Genomic DNA, 8,448 nt, shown 5'->3' on the forward strand with positions numbered 1-8,448 from the left:
TCCAGACTCTGTGAGGCCCTAAGAGCCCAGATGGTTGTTTCTCTTAAATGCTGAGACTCCCTTTAATTCTTAGAAGTTATTTATCCACTATACTGTCTGTATATAAATGATTAAACATGTAAACTTGAAAATTATCCTATCACTGCAAAACACTTAATGAAATAAATAATACTATGAAACATTGAATTAATTTTGTTTAAAATATAGATCGTAACTTCTTTAGAAATGGTTTACTGCTTTAACAGGTCTGAAACCTGATAATATGGTACATTCTGAAATAGTGTGCATGCTGTAAGAAGGAGATATTCTTTCTTCTTAAATATAAAAAACTTGTCCTATATAGTTAAGGAAATGTCTCTATCCATTACCCTATTCTACACTGTTTTCTAAATTTAAGAGAAAGTAGAATTCAGTTGACTTTTTGTCAGAAGTCAAAATAACCCATTTTCAGAACAAGGCCCAAGGATGGAACCCTGTGAGGGGAATTCTGAACATTTGTAAGATAATTCCAAGGAAACCAGACAAGATTCTTGTGATTTCAGTTGCTTCAAAAATACAAAATTGGAGTTCATGCAGGAGAGTACATGGCCAGAAGAAGCAACAGAGCTTCATTTGGTATAATTATACAATGGAGTATACTCAGCTATTAAAAACAATGAATTTATGAAATTCTTAGGGAAATGAATGGATCTGGAGGATAACATCCTGAGTCAGGTAACCCAATCACAAAAGAACACACACAATATGCATTTACTGATAAATGGATGTTAGCTTAGAAACTTAGAATAGCCAAGATACAATTTGAAAAACACATGAAAATCAACAAGAAGGAAGACCAAAGTGTGGATACTTCATTCCTTCTTAAAATGGGGAACAAAATACCTGTGGAAGGAGAAACAGAAACAAATTTTGGAGATGAGACAGAAGGAAGACCTATCCAGAGACTGCACCACCCAGGGATCCATCCCATAAACAACCACCAAACCCAGAAACTATTGCATATTCCAGCAAGATTTTACTGACAGGACCCTGATACAGCTGTCTCTTGTGAGGNTATGCCAGTGCCTGCCAAATACAGAAGTGGATGCTCACAGTCATCTATTGGATGGAACACATTGCCCCCATTGTAGTAGCTAGAGAAAGTACCCAAGGAGCTAAAGGGGTCTGCAGCCCTATAGGAGGAAAAACAATATGAACTAACCTGTACCCCCCAGAGCTTGTGTCTCTAGCTGCATATGTCACAGAGGATGGCCTAGTAGGCCATCAATGGGAGGAGGTCTCACAAAGATTATATGCCCCGATACAGGGGAAAGCCAGGGACAGAAAGCAGGAGTGGGTGGATTGGGGAGCAGGGCAGGTGGAGGGTATAGGGGACTTTCAGGATAGCATTTGAAATGTAAAGGAAGAAAATATCTAATAAAAAAAGAAAAGAGAAAAGAAAAAAACAAAAAAACAGTGACAAAAATATAAAATTGTTCTTAAATGTGCTTTTATGCCTTTCTCAGGTGTTACAAATAAAAGTGAATTTACTTTAGTTTATTCATTATAACTGGCCATTGTTATTTGTTTATATGCCTCTGTGGAAAAACATATATTTTTCCCATGTGCATTCTGTTTTAGTGAGTATAAACATTATTCATGTGATCTTTCATAACCCACAATGTATATATTCTGATGCTTTGAATAAAGATCCCTATTTCATCACACTTTAGCCCTCATTGTTAAGCTACATTCTCCCAACTTCTCTAGAGTGATGAACAAACCATGTTTAGTTTATTTTTTGTTGTTTTTCACATTGTGCTTTTAGACTTCATAGTCTTTGGATTTGTTTTCTAAATTAGCTTCCTTCCTTCCTTCCTTCCTTCCTTCCTTCCTTCCTTCCTTCCTTCCTTCCTTCCTTCCTTCCTTCCTTCCTACTTCCCATGTTGGCATGTGAACAGAAATTGTAATTTTTCTGGTCTCTTTAGGTAGCCATATGCTTGAGATATAATGTGAGCAGCTTCTTGGAATTATACAAAGTTTATTATGTCATACTAAACAACTGTTGTCCTGGTCTTCTCTTGTCTCAGTTTCTAATACTTCCCTCCACTCTAGTCCCTAAGCTCTAAGTGTAAGTGTCATTGTAGCTGTATCAATTCAGTTTGTGAGAATCCTGTATTTTGATTGCTTGTAGGTTTCTAGAATAGCCTCATTATGTTGCAAAAGAAGTTTCACGATGAGCTACACTTTTCTATGATTATTTATTGGTGACTCATCAAGAATACAGGTAGCAAACTAAGTCTGCTCAGAATCAAAGTACCACTTGACAGATTTTGAAAAAAAAAAAAATTATGTAAGTTAGCAGTCATCTGTTTTATCCAGAAAAAACAAAAAACAACAAAAAAAAAAAACAAAAACAAAACAAACAAACAAATCTTTAGCAGAAATGTGCATCTTCTCAGTGGCAGCTGCTACATCTGTCCATACAGGCACATTTGTTTCTAAATAGGCAAAGAAGTAAAAATAATTTTATTTTTGATATAAAGTAGTCTTTTAACTTTCTCAACTTACAAACTCATAAGGTCTACACGTGTTTCAGGATACTAACAAGAATATTTGAGTGTGATGTTTTAGTAGATTGTTTTGTAATTATTCTAAAGTCCATTATGTACAACAGATGTGACCAGTTTTATGATGATTAGCCTTACACAAAGGTTACCTATGGGGTCATGGGAAGGCTTCTAATTATGTGTATATAGCCATACAAAAACAACTATAAATATAAAATTGTAAATAAAGGAAAGGAAACTTCTCAGAAGACAGTAATGTTAACAAACTGGTTGCAACTCGTATGCTAAAAGTATACATGTTCCTCTGTAGGCTATGAGGACATCAGACTTAGACATCCAGATACTAGTTTACTTCAGAATGGACTTTACCAGTTGAAGATATTTGAACTTGTGCCAATACCTTTTCCTAGAAAGCAGTATTCTTTTATCAGATAAAGAAAATAAAACAATGCAAACATTTTCTTCAGTACTATGTTCTTTCTTGAATTCATTTGAATGAAATTGTTGAATTTGGAAAATGGTCATTACTAAATGATTAAGGTGCATATGTGGTTAAAAACCAAAATCTTCACTGACATTTCCTCCATCAAATATCACTGAATTTTTAATATAGTTTAAAGCCTCACTAAAGATCTTATTAAGAAAAGAGCTTGAAACAAAACAGCAAAAACAAAACAAAACAAACAAAAACCACCTTTCCTGGAGTTTAGATCCCTGAGATAAAAATTGAAAATAAAAATAAATTTTACTTCCATAGTCAGGAGCCACTTTTTTTTGATGTTGTTGTTTTATTTTACTAAATTTTAAGGTGCCTTGAAACTTAGAATTAAGTGTCTTCAATTACTGGATGTCTGATAAAACTGCTACCATTCCAGTGGAAGAAATCTCATATACGAGTGTTCTTTCAAGACCTTCAACACCATCTAAGTCTGGAGAAGTATTTGAATATAACAGAGAGCTATAGTGTACTGTAGATTTTGATTTCTATAAATTTTAGGACCTAATATCTGATTTTTTTTTATTTCAAACATAAAATGTTTTGAAATTTAACTTGCAGGGTGATTTTTCTCTTTGAATTCTAGTATTTCCATGCAAAGTTTAAACTCCTTAAAGGGCTTAGATTCAAATTTTCAAGAAGTGAATAATGTTGACATTTTATTACTTAATGGCGTTATCAGTCTTCATAATATATTTCATAATGAAGTTATTTAAACTCTTTGAATAACTGCTGACAGGCTATGCTACTCTGATGACAAATAATTTGGAATGAGAAATGGAATAGAAAAATAGATTTTTAGCGTTGCAGCAGAACAGGTTTGGTACATACTTAAGGATTTTATTCAAATCAACATCAAATTCCAAGACAGGAAATATTAAATATCTATTTGTTTCAAACAATTTGAGTTGAAAATTATGTCTAACTGATGGGCAGACAAAGTGACAAATAAGAGAAAAAAGCTGACAGAATGTGTCAGTGAGACAGAGAGATGATAAACACAACTCTCATGAGACCCGCATCAGATAGAAAAGTGAGTTAAGGGAACAGAACAAGAAAGAGAGGTGACTTCAGAAAGCAGTGTAGAGTGGGTATTAAATTCAGACAATAGAGTGAAGTTCAATTTAATCAGACCAGTCAGCCCAGTTTGTAAAGTGCAGGTTAGCAGAGGCAGTCGAAGTCAGAGAATAAGAAGGATACAGAAGATTAGAACAAATTAGCACAAGCAGAGAAATTCAGTCAGAAGCTAAGAGAAGTCACTGTGTATCAATAAGCTTTGAGAGGAGCTTGGACCAGAACAGCTGAATTGAACAAGACAGGAAGAGTACAGAAAGAGAAATACAAGGTAAGCTTATTTATCAGTAAGCCTCTGAGTCAAAAACTAAATATGGTGAATAAAAGATACTTGGACAAGTCCCTCTTATTATTTCAGTGGTAACAATGCAAACACTATAAGTTGTTTGTACTTTAACACATGTAGTATATATTTTAATATAAGTAGCATTTTAAAAAATTTTATCAGTTATGACAACAATATAAAGAGTACTATATGCTCTCAACCTTAAAAACTTAAATCCTGCTAAACTTCCATTTACTAGAAGATACAGATACATTTGCAGATAATTTGTTACTATTTCAAATTTTAAACAAACATTGAAGTAAAGCTGTTTTCCTTATAAGTCCTAGCACTGTAAATAAATTAATTGTAATCTATGTTGTCCCTAAATCAGTGTTTTGTTACTTGAGTTGTAAATAAATAATTAAAATGTTACAAAATAAGTAATCCCCCAAATGTAATTCTACATTATATGTGAGATATTTTGCAATAAAATGTGACTTCAGAACTGACTGAGATCAAAACCATTTTCTTCTATTACTGATCATATAACCTTATTAGTTTGTTGAATAACCTTTGCCTATTTTCCACATTTGTGAAGCAATAACAACAGTACTAATGTTTACTACTGTGGGTCATTTGAGATGTTAGTTATTGAATCATATAAAGGGTCAGAAGAGCCCTTTGCATTTGTTAAATAGTATAAATTTGAACACCATTGCTCCTTGAAGTTTAAAACCTATATCAAGGATGGTACATGGAGTTATTATAATTCAATAAGGATGTTGATCTTCAGAACTTCCACAGATGACTATAAAATGACTGTAAATATAAATGCCAGTTGAACTGGAGAAAGCCTTTCCTGTGTGTGGATGAATATAAATAAAAAGAGACAATGTGGATACTTGCAATTATATATTTTAGAATTTAGTAGATATTTTAAATGAAGAAAATCATTTCTAACTCTGAATAATATATTGAATTATAGTTTCTGTTACAAAATCAGTATTGGTTCTTATTTAATCAGAAACTGAAGCAAAGCTATCTACAGGTATATTGTAAACAGAATGAATTAGATAAATGTTTTTACATATGATGTTAATCTAATTATGAAATAGTAAAGAAATTACCCCATGAAATCACTTTTTCAAAAAAAACCTATTGCCATATTTTAGAAAATTTAAAATATTTTATCAGTTATGACAATTATAACTATTAAAAATAATAATGATAAGCAAATTGATAATAATAATCTAATAGTTTTTCCTAATCTCCTAAAACAAAGAAGTAACATAAAAACACATATTAAAATAACTATTATGTTTGTATTAAGGACCTATTAAGTTAAAAACAAAAGCAAATCCTGTCGTAACAATTCCTCCAAATAATTCTTATGCTTTAGTAGCTAGGCATTTCATTTTGAAGGCTCTTTAATTGTTGTGAAATATTTAGTCATATGTGTATATGTTGACTTCAAGTGCATTTGCCCTTGTGTGCCTATAGGTAGGGAGGACTGAGGTTGATATAAGATATCTTCCTCAAATGTTACCTACACTTTTTTTTTTTTTATTCACCTTATATTTGGATCGCTGCTCCTCATCCCCTGCTTCAATTCCCCCCCCCCCCCCCACTTCTACTCTGAGAAGATGGGAGACCTCTGTGTATCTCCTGACCTTGACATATCAAGTCTCTGCAGGATTATCCCAATCCTTCCCCACTGTGTCCAGACAAGTCCTGCTAGACAGAAGAACATATTCCACAGACAGGCAACAGCTTTTGGCATCGTACGTGCTCTGGTTGTTTAGGACTCACACGAAGACTAAGCTTCACATCTGCTACATATGTGCAGAGGTTTATTTTCAGCTTTTATATTCTCTTGGGTTGGTGGTTTATTCTTTAACCCAACAGGTCCAGGTTAACTAAGTCTGTCCATCTTCCTCTGGAGTTACTATCCCCTCTGGGTCAAAATTCTTTCTTCCTATTCTTCCATAAGAGTCCTGAAGATCCAGGCCATGTTTGTCTATGAGTCTCCTCATCCTTCTGAGTCAGCTGCTGTGTGAAACCTGTCAGAGGACAACTTTGATAGAGCCCTCTCTGCAAACATAAAGAGGTATCATTAATAATGTCAGGGATTAGTTCTTGCCCTAGAGATTGATCTCTGGTTGGGCTTGTTACTGCTTGGCAATTTTCTCAGTCTCTGCTCCAGTATTGTGGCTAAGTTGGTGGTCCTATTGTACCACTGGGGTTCCTAGAAAGAAACTGAAAGCAATCCCATTAGAATCAGGGACAATACAAGGTTGGTGTTATCTCTTAATCTATTTAATATAGTATTTGAATTTCTAGCCATAGCACTAAGACAATTAAGCGAGACCAAGGAGATACAAATTAGAAAAAGAAGAAGTCAGATTATTGCTGTTTATAGATGATATGATAGTATACATAAATGTCCCCAAAATTCAACCAGAGAATTCCAGCAACTGCTAAACAGAGTGACTGGATCTAAAAAAATGAGTAACCTACCTCAATGCAAATAATAAATAGGCTGAGAAAGAAATTAGGGAGATAACAACTTTTATAACAGCCACAAATGATATAAAGCACCTTGGTATTACTCTAACCAAGCAAGTGAAACATCTGTATGACAAGAACTTAAATCACTGACAAAAGAATTTGAGGAAGATATCTGAAATTAGCCAATGTTCATGGATAGGTAGTATTAATAGAATGAAAATAGTCATCTTACCAAAAGCAATTTACAGATTCAATGCAACCCCCATCAAAATTTCAACACAATTTTTTTTGTTTTTGTTTTTGTTTTTTATTTTTGTTTTTGTTTTTTTGAGACAGCGTTTCCCAGTATATCCCTGACCATCCTGGAACTCTCTTTGTAGACCAGGCTGGTCTCAAACTCAGAAATCTGCCTGACTCTGCCTCCTGAGAGCTGGGATTAAAGGTGTGCACCACCACATCCTGCCCATATTTCAACACAATTTTTTAAAATACCTTGAAAGATTAATTCTCAACTGATAGGAAATAATCCTAAACAATAAAAGAATATCCAGAAATATTTCCATCCCTAACCTCAAGCTATACCACAGACAAATAGTGATAAATACTGTGTGATATTGGCATAGTAACAGACAGATTAATCAATGGAATAGAATCAAAGAGCTTGAAATAAACCCACATACCTATGGACACTTGATTTTTTGACAAAGAAGACAAAAACCATACAATAGAAAAAAAAAAAAAACCACATCTTCAATAAATGGTGGTGTTCTAACTGGATGTTTTCATGTAGAAGAATGCAAATAGATCCATATCTATCACCCTGTACAAAATTAAGTCCAAGTGAATCAAAGACCTCAAGATAAAACCTGATATAGTAAGTCTAATAGAACAAGCAGGGAATAGCCTTGAAAACCTTGGTACAGGAGACAACTTCCTGAACAGACGACCAATGGCTCAGACTCTAAGATTAGCACTTGATAAATGAGAACACAGGAAACTGAAAAGCTTATATAAGGAAAAGGACACTGGCAATAGGATGAAATGGCAACCTACAGATTGGGAAAAGAACTTCACCACCCTACATCTGATAGAGGGTTAGTTTCCAAAGTTTTTAAAGGAATCAAGGAGTTAGAGACCAAAAATCCAAACAATCTACTTTAAAATAAGATACAGAGCTATTCAGAGAATTATCAACAGGGGGATCTTGAATGGCCTAGAAGCACTTAAAGAAATGTTTAAAGTAATTTCTTAGTTATCAGACAAATGCAAATCAGATTTCTGAGAGTCCATCTTACACCTGTCAGAATAGCTAAAATCAAAATCTCAAGTGATAGCACCTTTGCGGCCTCTTGTGAGGCTATGCCAGTGCCTGGCAAACACCAAAGTGGATGCTCACAGTCAGCTATTGGATGGATCACAGGGCCCCCAATGGAGGAGCTAGAGAAAGTACCCAAGGTGTTGTAGGGGCTGCAACCCTGTAGGTGCAACAACAATATGAACTAACCAGTACCCCCTGAGCTTGTGTCTCTAGCTGCATATGTAGCAGAAGATGGCCT

This window comes from Mus pahari, chromosome 17 (assembly GCF_900095145.1).
Source record: "Mus pahari chromosome 17, PAHARI_EIJ_v1.1, whole genome shotgun sequence".
In the NCBI taxonomy this organism is placed as follows: Eukaryota; Metazoa; Chordata; class Mammalia; order Rodentia; family Muridae; genus Mus; species Mus pahari.